Source organism: Chiloscyllium plagiosum, unplaced genomic scaffold (genome assembly GCF_037043375.1).
Source record: "Chiloscyllium plagiosum isolate Xiang-an unplaced genomic scaffold, Cpla_swu_hap1 HiC_scaffold_4, whole genome shotgun sequence".
NCBI lineage: Eukaryota > Metazoa > Chordata > Chondrichthyes > Orectolobiformes > Hemiscylliidae > Chiloscyllium > Chiloscyllium plagiosum.
In genome coordinates this window covers 46278422-46292511 of record NW_028270142.1, presented here as the reverse complement: position 1 = coordinate 46292511, position 14090 = coordinate 46278422, and the positions used below count along the sequence as shown (strand labels likewise).

Below are 14090 nucleotides of genomic sequence, written 5' to 3'. Positions count from 1 at the left end.
CCTCACAGCTTCCTGCACTTCTTGCTCTGATAATGGGGCATTGAGAAAGGACTGTTGTTCGGGAGTCAACCTGGGAGCTTCAGATCTCTAAAAAAGGATTCCATTTTGGCCTGCCCCTCCTCACAATTCTCAGATTGATATAACTTAGAGTAGAATCTCTGCAACGCTACATTAATCTTTTTAGAATCACATGTTAGGTTCCCAGACTCTTCCCAAATTGCTGTAATGGTTTGTGGGGCACTTCTCTTTCTGGCAAGGTATGCTAAGTATTTGCCTGGCTTGTCACCATGCTCGTATAACCTTTGCTTTGCAAAAGCCAGCTCCTTCTTTGCCGACTGCGTGAGCATGGAATTTAGTGCAGACCACAATGCCGTAATCCTCTGTAGTTTGACCAACAAGGGTCTGTCAAAATAGGCCTTCTCGGCTACCTTCAACCATGCTTCAAGGAGACGTTGCTGCTCACCCTTCTGCCACTTCCTACTTGTGGAATATGAAATAACTAACCCTCTGGCATAGGCTTTGGCAGTTTCCCAGAGAACAGATGAGCTATCAAGTGAGCCTATGTTGATGTCTAGGAATGCCCGAAATTCCCTCGAGAAATATTCCATAAACTTGCTGTCCATCAGAATAAAGGGGTCCATTCGCCAGCACCTTGAATCCACTGTAACATCCTTAATTTTAACCATGAGGTACACTGGAGCATGATCACAGATGGCAATATTACCAATCGTACAGGATGCCACCAGATCCAGGGTTACCGCTGGGGTCAGAAAAAAAATCAATCCTCGTGTGACATCTGTGCGGATTGGAGAAAAACGTGAAATCCCTACCTGTAGGGTGGAGACACTTCCAGACGTCCACCAATCCTAATTCCCCACACAAACCCAATAACTGTTTAGTTTGTGCAGAGGGTATCGAGAGACCTTTAGGCAACCTGTCGACTGTGGGGTCCATGAGGCAGTTAAAATCTCCCCCTATAATGATATGCCGAGACTTGGGACTTATCAGTTTAGAAAAAGCATCTACCAAGAATTTAAGAGGATGAGTTGGGGGACAATAAACATTTAAAACGCCATATTCTTCCCCATTTATCAAGGCTTTAAGAATTACAAACCTCCCGTATGTGTCTTTAACACATGCCAACAATTTAAATGAGAGATTTTTCCTTACCAATATAGCCACTCCCCTACTTCTGGTATTAAATGATGAAAAATAAATTCGGTCAAAGCCATTCTGCTATAATTTCAGATGATCCTTGTCATCCAAATGTGTCTCCTGTAACAAAGCATTATCCACCTTCTCCTTTCTAAGACTCAAGAGTACCTTCTTCCTCTTAATTGGTGAGTGACTTCCCTTGATATTCCAGGTACACCATTTAATCAAATCATTAGCCATAATCTTCTGCAATTACATTTAAATTCCAGAGAGGAGGAACTCGAACCACAAATTGCTGAGCCTTAGTGTCGCATGGTCCACCAAATATAAAAACTACATAAACTAAAACCACTACACTTAACAAACATACAAAATTATTAAAAATAAAAAACAACAAAAACCAGAAAATAAGCCAACATATAAAGCGCCAATAGCGCTGAGTAGGGGAACTCACCCCCTGCCCGGAGGGGGCAACTACCCATCCCGAACTGCCTATAAATAGGCATCTGACCATCTCAACCATCTTCACTTCTCCCAGCTAGAGCTGCATCACAAGCACAAGCTAAAAAGAATAAACACCCCATAGAATATCAAAATGAATTAAAAAAAATTCTTTTATAAAAAAAAGGTGGAATAAATACACCGCCCATCCTTTGGTATGTCCTAACTTAGAAATTTAAAATGTACATCTTAACCACCGCCAGACATAGTTTGAACCAAATTATTATCAATAGAGGAAAAAAAAGGGGAAAAACAAAGCTCCAACCGGATTTCCTCCATTTCTTTTACAGAATGATAAACGCATACCCAAGAAACAATATTTATACATACTACAATTGTTTAAATTAGTTTGTCCATAAAGTCTCTTGCCTTCTTCGGTGTGTCAAAGAGATACATGGATCCGTCTAAGATGATCCGAAGCACTGCCGGATATCTCAGGGAGTACTGTATCCTAAGCTCCTTCAATCTTCTCTTGACATCATCATACGATTTTCGTTTCTGGATCACTGCCACTGAAAAGTCCTGAAAAAACATGATCTTAGACCCCTTGTAAATTAGGGCCTTTGGATCCTTCCCCTGGAGTCTGGAAGCCTCCATGACTCTCTCCTTATCCCGGTAATGATGGAACTGCACCAGGAAAGGACGAGGGCGTTGACCCAGACCCGACCTCCGTGCTGCAACCCGGTAAGCCCTCTCTATCTTCAATCCTCTCATGCCAGTCTCCATGTCAAGGAATTTCGGAAGTGAATCTTCAAAAAACTCCGCAAGCCACTCACCCTCCTTACCCTCAGGCAGACCGATGATCCGAATGTTTTTTCTCTTGCCCCTGCTTTCAAGATCATCCACTTGGTCATGCAAATTGCGAACCTGCATCTTCAGGGCTTGGATCTCTTCCTTGAATGAACTGGCATCAGCTTCCACTGCTGTGACCCTGTGCTCCACCTCATCCATCCTCTTCTCCAGGTCTCCCAGCTGCTGCTTATGCTTCTGCAGCATGAGAGAGCCTGGAGCCAGCTTCTCTTCAATCTGTTTCCCCAACATCTTGTGAGATTTCGAGAGCTGGTCCTGTAGAGTAATCAGCTCTGAGGCTGCTGCAGGCTGAGCTGCAGGCCAGGCCTCAGATGCTCCTCCTCCCTTTTTAGGCATTTCTAGACAGCTGAAAATACAGGTAAGTCCATTTTTAAATGTTTCTTCAGGCTCCACAGTCTTTCCAAAGCCCCAAGAATTCCTGATGACCTGGGTTGGGTGGGTTAAAGGACCGTCTGCTCCTGCTGCGATGCAAAGCTCTGCAGTGTGATCTTCTCAGATCGCCGCCATTTTAGATCCCCCGTATTTATCTCTTTAATATTTGATGTTAAGCGATATTGACTGAAGAACAGACACAAGGTATAGTTGGTGAAATAAGTAACTTGCTCTTCTTTGAGACAATACTGTGGGATCTTTTAAGTTGATCTGAGTGGGCAAATGGAATTTCAGTGAAATATCTAACGTAAAAGATTACACCTCCAAAAGTGTAACACATCTTCAGTACTGTAATGGAGTGCCAACCTAGATATTTTGTGTTCATCCTTTTAGAATATCACTTGAACCCACAATGTTCTGACTCAGAAATGAGTAAGACCTCCCACTGAGCTACAATTACTCTAAGTAGTTCATATCATCACATTTCCATGGCAAAGTGCAAGAAGTCAGGTGTGTGTCTATGTCTGTGTCCACATTCGTGTCCATCCCGGAGAGGGGGCAGTGTGGAGGTTAGTAGGGCATGCAGTAATCTCATTTCAAATCTTAATCCCTCAACTCCTACTGTCAACTGCTCACTATTGGTGAGATTTTCCAATCCCTGAGGTGCCAACAATAATGCTGGGTGCAATGAGTTCACCAAGCAAAGGTCAAAAGCTCAGATTTCTGCTCTCAAGGCAACCTTTTGCAATGAACTTCTCCCTCCTTATATGGCGAGGGGACCGCTTCACATCAAATGACTGCAAAGACCAAGCAGCTGCTGAGCATGTAACCTTGCTCGCCAGCCTCTATTTGACCACAGTTAATCAGGTGGTTGGTCCAATACAAGTCCAGGGACAGTGCCATTTCATTCAGAGGATTCTCACCACCACCACCACTTCTGCCACCTCCCCCCCCCACCCACCTCCCACCCCACCCCAGACATAGTGTCAGGCAGTTAGGACTCTTAGCCATTCCTGATCTTCCATAGGATCGTGGTGCAATTGATTGCACTGATGTAGCAATCAGAGTACCTTATCATGAACCCACTGTCTCCAACAACAGAAAAGGATTCCACTTCCTCATGTTCAAATCTCTTGTGACCACAATCACCAAATTCTGCAGGCCTCAACAGATATCCCTGAAGCTGCCATAATGCCTACATCCTGCACCACTCAAAGACGTCAGCCATTTTCGAAGGCCCTCAGTCCATACAAGGCTGGTTGCTGGGAGACAAGGACTATCCACTCCTGGCTGATGGTATCTCAAAGAAATCCTCAGATTGCTGTCAAGGAGAAACATAACACCGGCCCTTGCTTCAACCAGGGCCATTGTAAAGACCATAGGCCCCTGATAATGAATTTCATGGGTTGACTCATTAGGCAGTGCTGTGCAGGATACCACTGAAAGTGTCCCACCTCATACCAGTGTGTAGTACCCTCCATAATCTCAGTCACAAAGAGAGATATTTTGATAGAGGAGAGGATGCTAGTGGGACAAGAATCGTTTTGAGGAGGATGGTGAGGGTGAGGATTCTGAGATGGAGCAAAAATGACCATCGATGTGATGAACAAAGAGCAGTGCTGTACTGATCCAGAGAGGCCAGAGATAACCTTATAGTCACCTGCTTTTAGGATGACTGAGCTGGGTAGAGAAGTTTTCTGCTCATGTTGTGTTTTGATTTGCACATCTGGTTGTCTGATCTCTGCTTGCGACATGTCGTATTCCTCAACAATTGAGTGGTTTTGTATTTGATTAATCAAAACCCAAAAAAAAAGTTATGTGGAGGAGCTGAGATGGACAAAGTTAAAAATCTCACAACACTAGGTTATAATCCAACAGGTTTATTTGGAAGCACTAGCTTTTGGAGTGTTGTTCCATCATCAGGTAGCTGTTGACTCTTCATTCAAATGGAGCTCTGATCTTCTCACCTCTGTGAAAGCCAAAATCTTTGCGTAGCCTTGCTTTGAGACAACAAGTAGTGCTGAAGTAGCTGTGAGACAGTGAGTGCTTACACTACCTCATGCCCCTGAATGTTTGCTCTAATATAATCCTTGTGCCAAAGTCATATCGACTTCTCTGAGATCACTCCTCATCAACAAAACTGAAGTTATCCCACATCCTGTGACTGCTTCTTCTGTACATTGACACCCTCACTTGCTTCAGAATGCAATGAGCCTTCACTGTACTCTTGCATTGTCGGAGCATCCTCATTAACAATATTACCAGTACTATGGGCTACAAAGTGTGTGTTTGTTCCGTCCATTTGGCTCCATACTTATAGTAAATTGAAATGTGATTTGGCCGTTGCTTACTTCACAAACATAAACTTTAAAGTTGTAGTGTAGCCTTGAGAACCCCAGAAATGGTTTCCTCCTGACTTATATAGAAGCATCACAGATCCCATCATCACTCCCGTGAGATGGCTTTGTGTAGAGTCCACCAGCTGGACATTCCAAAGCCCTGGTTCCTCCCAGAGACCTTTATTGTTATCCTCAGTATTCCTGAGTTTCACCTGTAACACATTGACTACAATCCCACAAATTAGAGTGCATTTCCCTTTGGATGAAGTGACTTCTAATCATCCAGTTTACTGATTGAGGGAAGTTCCAGGGTGTATGACTGAAACACAACACATGCTATTGACAGTGGAAACTGCTTCATAAATCATAATTGAGAACCTTCACATGTCCTCTTAGTATAATAAAACCTACAACAATGACTGTACACCTATACCACTGACATGCCATTTAGAAAGTTTCCTTTTCCCTTTCTCTCTCTGTGTGTGATTTTGAAGCCATGGATCTGGGTTTAAAGAGTTGTTTCCTGCTGAATGTATCCTGTAGCCTTTTTTTTTAATTCATTCATAGGATCAGGGCATTGCTAGCTGGGCCAGCATTTATTGCCTTTGAGTGTGCATTGTGCATGTGATGCTGAGGCTTGCAGGCTATGACTGTATGTGAGATGCCTGTGCAGTGGCAGAGCTGAACTCAGTGGGACTGATGTGTGCTTTGATCTACTCCAAAGCTGGGTGGGCCTGAAGAGATGTTCTCTTGGTGCCATCCCTCAGAAACCAGATGGACCTTCTTTCAGTGACCGTGTCTGGCAGTATCTGTAACACTGCATCAGCAAACCTGGGGTCAGTTTTCTCTTCTTGGCAAGCACCTCTGGCATTCAGTTGGAGATTGGAGGCAAGAGATAGCCCAGCCAGCAATGCCCTGACACTACGAATGAATTTTAAAAATGGCCACAGGACATGTTCAGCAGGAAACACCTCTTTAAACTAGTTCCGGTGAAGTTTCTGACTTGCAGAGAGTGAAACAATGTCCAGCTGACTTTTAAATTTGGTAGACGAGAATTTCTGGCTCACATTTGTTATGGACCAGGCCAGACTCCTTCAAAATATTTTAATGTAGCCTAGACTCTAACTTTTTCTTATTTTAAAGACAGATGTGAAGTGAATATTGCAGGTGGGATGCAGCTGGTCAAACCACTCAGCTTTAAGCAAAACAGAATTTATTTAAACACAAACAAAATAAAGTGGAACTTTGAACAACTTAACTATTGGAAACTTAATTTAACTGGCCTGATACAGTCACTATTAACAATTAACTGTACAGTAAAATCACATAAACACACTTGTTGATAAAAAGTTGAATTCAAACACAGATTCTTATAGGCAAGAGAGAACAACATCTAGAGAGAGATTTCAGAAAGTGAGAGGAATTCTTTATTGAAGCTTGTAACCCTTGGACTCTCACATCTTGTGACTGCTACAGCTAAAACAAATTAGAAAAACAACCTGAACTGACCAATCCCCTTCCATTAGGAGAAAGTGAGGACTGCAGATGCTGCAGATCCCCTTCCATTGTTAAACTATACACTTTGGCACCTCCTACTTTTACGACCTCTCTTCAAAAAAAAACCAAGGAGAGAATTAACTTTTTAAAGTGACAGCATCATCCAACTTGCCATGTGTGATTTAGCGACTAACTCATGCAACACCTCATTTTATAATGAGCTGGGAAGCAGGTGATCATGTGACATAACTCACACTGGGTCTTGGTGAATACGGCACTGTGTAAGACACTCGCCGCCATAACTTATAGAACATAGAACAGTACAGCACAGAACAGGCCCTTCAGCCCACAATGTTGTGCCAACCACTGATCCTCATGTATGCACCCTCAAATTTCTGTGACAACTTAACATCAAAATGGAAAAGCTCGCTCATCAGCTGGAGAGAGGTTTATCTCTGCTGCTACATACATTTGAATATTGTGTTGTGGCCCCAATTTCTTGAGTCATTCTCTACATAAGGAAAGATGACATAAAGAAAGGGAAAAGCCTTAAATTATAGACAATATATTTTTCACTGAGACAACAAAATGTTCTTGTATTATATCATAGAACCCCTGTTAAATGGCAAGGTAAGACAGTATGACTGTGAGCCTGGTGTCCCTGGTTGAGGGGGGATACATGCAATAGGCAGGGCAAGGAAATGCAAAAACGGGATGCTGCGTGCAACTAGGTAGGCTCAGGTGAGTGAGTGCAATTAGAGAGTGAAGAGCCCAGAGATGCAGCCTGGTCCAGTCCATGAGCTGGGCACATGTCCTTGAGCGCACAACATGGGATATGTATGGTCAGTACCCATGGAGACTGACCTGAGATGCTTGTGCCCAACGTGCAACGTGAATGTCGTTTGGAGCAAGAGTCAAGCTCAGCCCACCAAGCACCCGCTCAGTTTTCGTGTTGGGTTTACCCGATGTTCAGTTTGATGGCAAGTTTGGTAAGGTCGCAACTCGAATATTAATGACACAGGTTGGGCCATCAACACCGACGTTTAAAAGCATTAATCACCGCCCACGGGAAACTGCTGCTGCCTGGTAAAAATATCACCACGTTGCTTATGAAAAGCATGAAAGATGGGGTGAGATGACATCAATATCGTGATGTGCCTCACTCGACTTCTCACCCAATTCTGACATTCCTCTCGCTGCAGCCCAAATCACTCAGACCCCGATGGATTCCATCTCTCCTGGTTATCTCCTATACAGGAGATGCCATATTTGAAAGGATAGACTTGTGGCCACTCCTACATTGTGGATCTAAGTCAATCAAATCTGTTGAAGAATGGTGGGACAGCTATTTTGTGAGCAACACATTTTCTAGATCCATACAGTATATTTCCGACTTGCCTACCTCTAAAACAGCAGACAGCTATTTTCAGTTTTAGATTCCATTAAAACACCAATTTTCTTTTTGCATCCTAGATGATAAAATTGGGTGTTGCTTCAGACGTGATATCATAGATTAGCACAAGACAGAAGGTTCTGCAACAGCTGTACCAGCTGAAAATGCAATGCAAATGCAATTTATTTTCTCTGTGACACCATGTAATGCAACATATGGCAAGAGATGCTCTGTTGTGAGTTAGAGTGTATCGATGCTCAGATATAACTCTGAACATTAACATGAAATCAAATGAGGGATAGCCATATTATACAGAAGGGTGCAGACATTATTTTAAACATTGAGACTGAGAGAGGTACTTAAGATAATTGAAAGAGTTTATTTGGTACATGGAGACTATTTCCATGTGTGTGTGTGCATGTGAGAGGACATGCCCAAAACAAGGGGATAGAACCTTCACCCAAATAAAACTTTCAAACTGGGTGTTCATAGAAAATTTCAAATCTATGGTTGATAGAGTTTTGTTCGGCAAGTTTTCATAAACTAAGTACTAGATGTGGGTAATGTAATATTGAAAGATTCAATAGGCTTCCATTACAGATCCTGGTACCTATATGTCTATATATTAAAAATAAAGGCAGTGCTGTGTCTGCATTAGTACAAACAATTTGGTTACAATCTTTGCACACTTCTGTGTGTTCTGCTGCAAGTGGCCTGGTAAGATGGAAATTGAGAGTACTCGTTGGTTACATGTTGTGTAACACTAATGTTATTTTGAGCATGTCTGATAAATGCAAATTGCATACTAGCTATGAGACTAACACAATGCACACTTGAAGTTGACCAACTAACAGCTCCACTCCTAGCATTATGATCAAGAAACAGTCACGCAGCTCAAGGTAATTTGATGGAGGGTTCTTCCTTGAGGAACTCTTGCAGCAGTGTATAAGGGCTGTAGTGGCTGGTTTCTGACAACCATCTGCTTTCAGGTCAGGATAGAACTTTAGAGTCCCTACAATGCAGATAGAGGCCATTCAGCCCTGTGAAGAGCACCCAGACCTGCCCCCACCCTATCCCTGTATACCTCTATTTACAAATTCCTGAACACTATGGAGTAATTTCCCATAGCCAATCTACCCTAACCTGCACATCTTTGGACTGTGGGAGGAAACCAGAACACCTCACAGAAACCCACACTTACACGGTGAGAATGTGAATACAACACACAGATAATGCTGGAATCGAACCTGGGTCCTTAGTGCTGTGACTCAGCAGTACTAACCACTATTACATCATGCTGCCCCATGTCACTGTGCCGATAGTAACTACATTAACTTAGCGCAAACAAGAATTTTCTTTAGACACATTAACCAGTGCACTCTGAGAGAAAATTAAACTGCCAAGAGTATTGTGGCACAGTTGGAAGATAGATTGAATTAGCATCAGTACTCTCTCTATTAACATTTCAACAATCTGATTGCATGAATGACATTGTTTGCAATTCCTGAAGGTTTAAATGAATTCCAGGTAAATTTTAAAAGTATTTAGATTGTGTTGTCAGGTTGTGTTCAGACCACAAAGTGAAATAATTGTTCTAATGTTGACAAAACTATTCAATAAATGCATCTTAATTGATTATACATAAAAAGATTATATTTCTGGAGTAGCAAGTTAACAATACAATGTTTCAAAAGTCATACAACAAAGAATTTGGACTTTGGAAGCTGCAAAATAAAGTTGAATATGGAACATTTACTCTTGTTGGCATTTAACAAAGGTACAAGAACCAAGTGATATTTAATGGAGGCAGCAGATGCCCACCAGCTAGCTGGAGAGTAGCTAGAATCCAATATTGCCTCTCTTCTGGATAGCCAATTGGATTAAATGCCAACGAAACACTTAACTGGGCAGCAACTCACCTTCCACATTATCAAGTTCCATGGGGCAGAAGTCCCTTCATCCCAGAGCTTCTGGCCAGTCAGAGACTGACACTTAATTGTTATTCTGCAGCCCCACTGGCATCAGAGGCTGAAGATCACCAATGGACCCAGGGACAGGGTAGTGGTGGTTAGGTTGGGCTTTGTAGGGTGAAGTCCAGGAGGAGCAGGGTGGTATTGGCAGAAAGGGCAGAGACTGGCTCTTCTTTTTAATTGTTTTGGTGAGGTGTGGTATGATACACCTCCGGAGTGGGTGGGACTTCGAGGACTTCTGGCCTAACAATAGAGGCAACAGCACATTACCACCAAAGCCCCTGAGGGTTAGCTCTTGGCATTTTCCATTTTCTCCTGAGGGAAAATCCCTCAAACAGGCACTGGAGTGCCTTCAAACAAGGAAATCTCTCCTCCCCTGGAAGCCCACAAGAAAGCCTGACAGGGTTTAATTCTTGGCCTTCCCTGTCAAGTCCCTGTCCGCATTCTGTAGTTGTGGGATGAGGCCTTATATGGGCTTTAATAAGGAGATCCACAAACAGTTGGATGACAAGTTGTCCATGGGTCTTCTTGCCACAGACCTAATTAGAGGAGAGATAACTAGATTCTTCACTTTCCACCCTCCCACCTGTTTAAATGTCTCTCCTATCATCAAACTCACTCACCACAGGGGTGAAAATAAGTTCTGTCCATAGAATATATAAACTGGAGCCTTTGGGCCTTTTTAACTTTTTCTTCCCCAGCCATGGTGGCTCAGTTGGTAGTGCCTTTGCCTCTGAATTGAGAGATTCCAGTACCGCTCCAAAAACTTGTTCACAAGAAAATCTCAAGATGACAATCCAGCGCAGCACTGTTTGAGATCTGTCTTCCACATGTGACCTTAAACTGAAGCACTTTCAGCACTCTCAAGTCAACGACAAACATCACACAGCACTCTTTTTAAAGAAATAAAGGGGCATTATGCCCAGTGTCCGGGCTAATATTTATTTCTCAATCAACATCCCTTTAAAAAAAAATCACCTGGTCACCTTCACAGTGTCGCTTTTGGAAGCTTGTTGTGTACAAATTGGCTGTCACATTTTCTACATTACAACTATGGGTACACTTCATACAAGGCTTCTTCAGTCGTAAATGTGGTTATGCCCTAGTAATCAACTAATTATTTGAAAATAATGCTTAAAAAAAACAGAATTTTCAGTCCAGAATCACTGAACAGTGGTGAAATCTTACCTTCAATATATAACCTCTGACTAAAGGGGTCATTGCTTTATGAAAAATGAAATTAGAATTTCTTACATTATTGTGATATCTTGGGCTTATCAACAGCTCTGATTGTTAACAATTTAATCACTGAAAAAATTTACTTCTTAATATTCATCATCTTGCTTTAATTAGATGGATTTATAACATTTGTTTAGAAGAAATGTTATGTGACCTTTAGAGGGTTAATAAAATAGCTGGATAGTAATTTTCAATGTTTAGATATTGTGTCTCATCTCATCATTATGGGGGTGTGGCGATGGTGCATTAAGTTCACTCAAGGAGTCCACGTTGCTATGGCAACATGCACTTCAATATGCATGTTGTACTCTGGTGCTATGAACAGGGACAATAGAAGCCCCAAATTTCTTTCCAACATGTGGTTGACCGGAAAACTCTCCTTCTTTTACCAGCTTTCACTGGCATGTATTGGAAAGATTGGCAGATTGATATTTGATCTATAGGCTTTAGGAATGCATCTTCTAGGGACTTGAGTCTGCAGCTTTTAACTCAAAAGTAGGAAAGCAAACCATTGTGGCAGAAGATCTTCGAAGTTTAATTGGATATGGAGAAGCAGTTTTCAATGGCAGGATGGTTGGTAACCAGAGGCTACAGATATGGGTAAAAATACCAGGGTGGCGGTGTGGCAGCTCTGATTAACTGGACTAATTTCCTCGACAGATGATGGAAAGAGCAACTTCCAAAAAGGAAAAGTTTGCAGGGTATTAGGAAAGAGATTAAAGAAGTTATTCTATTGAAGAGACAGCATGAGTACATTGGCCAAATGGCCTCTTCCTCTGCACCATAATGTCCTTCAAAAGTTAAATATTGTCGTTGCTGGAATTCTGAAATAAAAACAGAAAATACTGCTAATAATCAGCAGCTCAGGTGAAATCATATATCATAAAATCCCCACAGTGTGGAAAACAGGCCATTCAGCCCAACAAGTCCACACCCATCCTCTGAAGAGCATTCCACCCAGACCCATCCCCCTACCCTATCCCTGTAACCCTACAGGACCCGTGGCTAAGGCAGTTAACCTACACATCCCTGAACACTATAGGGCAATTTAGCATGGCCAATCCATTAACTTGCATGTCTTTGGACTGTCGGAGGAAACTGCAGTACAGCAGAAACCCACACAGACATGGGGAGAACGTGCAAACTGCACACAGACACCCAAGGTTGGAATTGAACCCGGATCCCTGGTGCTATGAGACAGCAGTGCTAACCACTGAGCCACCATGAAAACCAAAGATGCTGACCATAAACATGAAGAACTGCACCTTATTTTTTGATCAGGCATGTTGCAGCTTTCTGGACACAACAATGAGTTCAACAATTTCAAATTGTAATCTCTGTCCCCATTTTGTGTCCTTTTCTTGTTGAAATCTTTCTGCCTTGTAAGATAGCAGTTGGTCACTGTTTGGCATTCACACCTCCCTTAGACATGGTTCTTGTTTCTTTAAAATGAAAGCAAAATACTGTGGATGTTAGAAATCTAAAACACATAGGATGCTGGAGAAACTCAACAGGTCTGTCAGCAGATGTGGAGAGTGTTCTGAAAAGGACTCCTACTGGATTTGACACATTAAATCTGTTTTTTCTCTTCATAGATGCTGCTAGACCTGCAGAGTTTCTCCAGCATTCCGTGTCTTTGTTTGTCCCATCATCATTCCCTCTGGTCCAGCAACATACTGGAACATACTCTACTGTGTGGAAGTAGACCATTAGGCCCATTGAGTCCACACCAATGCTCCAAAGAGCACCCCACCCAGACCCATCCCATCCCTGTAACCTTGCATTTCCCATGGCTAAACCAGCAAGTTTGCACATACCTGGACACTATGGGCAATTTAGCATGGCCAATCCACCTAAATTGCACAGCTATGTATTGTGGGAGGCAACCCATAAAGGCGTGGGGAGAATGTGCAAACTCCCCACAGACAGTCACTCAAGGATGAAATCGAACCCAGGTCCCTGGCGATGTGAGGCACCAGTGCTAACCACTGAGCCACAGTGCTGTCTGACATTCCCATCTCTCCTGTGTTCCAACCGATCACAGATCTTCCCATTTTCTTCCCTCCAGCTCACCACTCTTCATTTGCTAAAACCTGTTACATTTCTCACTTCCCCTAGTTCTGAGGAAAGGTCACTTGACCTGAAGTGCTAACTCCAAGCTCTCCACATGCTGCGTGACCTGCTGAGGATTTTTAGCAATTTATATTTTTTCATTCCATGATTTCCTATCTGTGTTAGAGAATAGTTCAACTGTTAGGTTTGCATTTTGATCTGTGGAGCAAAATCTTACAACCCCAACTTTAAAATGAAATCTCAGTGTTTATTCCAAAACAATACATCAAAACATTCATTACCCACTCAGATCTGGTTTCAGAATTCATTGAGTGCTTAGCATTGCTTCTAGATGATCAGTTTTGGTACAGTACTCATTTGATCTGAGAACAAAAGTTGAGGTTTGCTGTTGCATAGCCAAGCCCTATAATTTGTTTCTTTACAGTCTTCCACCCATCGGAATCGCTCCATAAATATCCATAATGTAAGGTGACAGATCAGATTACAGTGAGCTGATTTTACCATGCAGGATGGATTTCTTCTTGTAGCTGTCATAGCTGGAAACTTTACTTGCCTCTGTGACATTTCACCAAAATCTCCCTAAAATGCCCATGCTCCCTACTCAGCCCAATGGTAGGGCGTTGACAATGTAACCAGTGTTTCTGTCAGAGCTTTTGTGTAAAATACAAAATATGGCCAGCAAGAGCCAAGATTTATGTGAGACTTGCGAATATAAAAATCACCATTGATTAAAAGCTCCAG

General features: G+C 42.4%; 1 protein-coding gene across 4 annotated transcripts in view; it reads right to left on the bottom strand.

Moving 5' to 3' along the window:
- tshz1 (teashirt zinc finger homeobox 1) overlaps nt 1-14090 on the bottom strand; it is a 244555-nt gene that overhangs the window by 109145 nt on the left and 121320 nt on the right. The window contains exon 3 of one of the 4 annotated variants that reach the window (XM_043688644.2): nt 6239-12100. The exons of the other annotated variants lie outside the window; for them this stretch is intronic. The gene's annotated coding sequence lies outside the window, so the exon portion shown is untranslated. Of the gene's footprint in view, nt 1-6238; nt 12101-14090 lie in introns of those variants that run through there. 4 annotated transcript variants of the gene reach the window in all.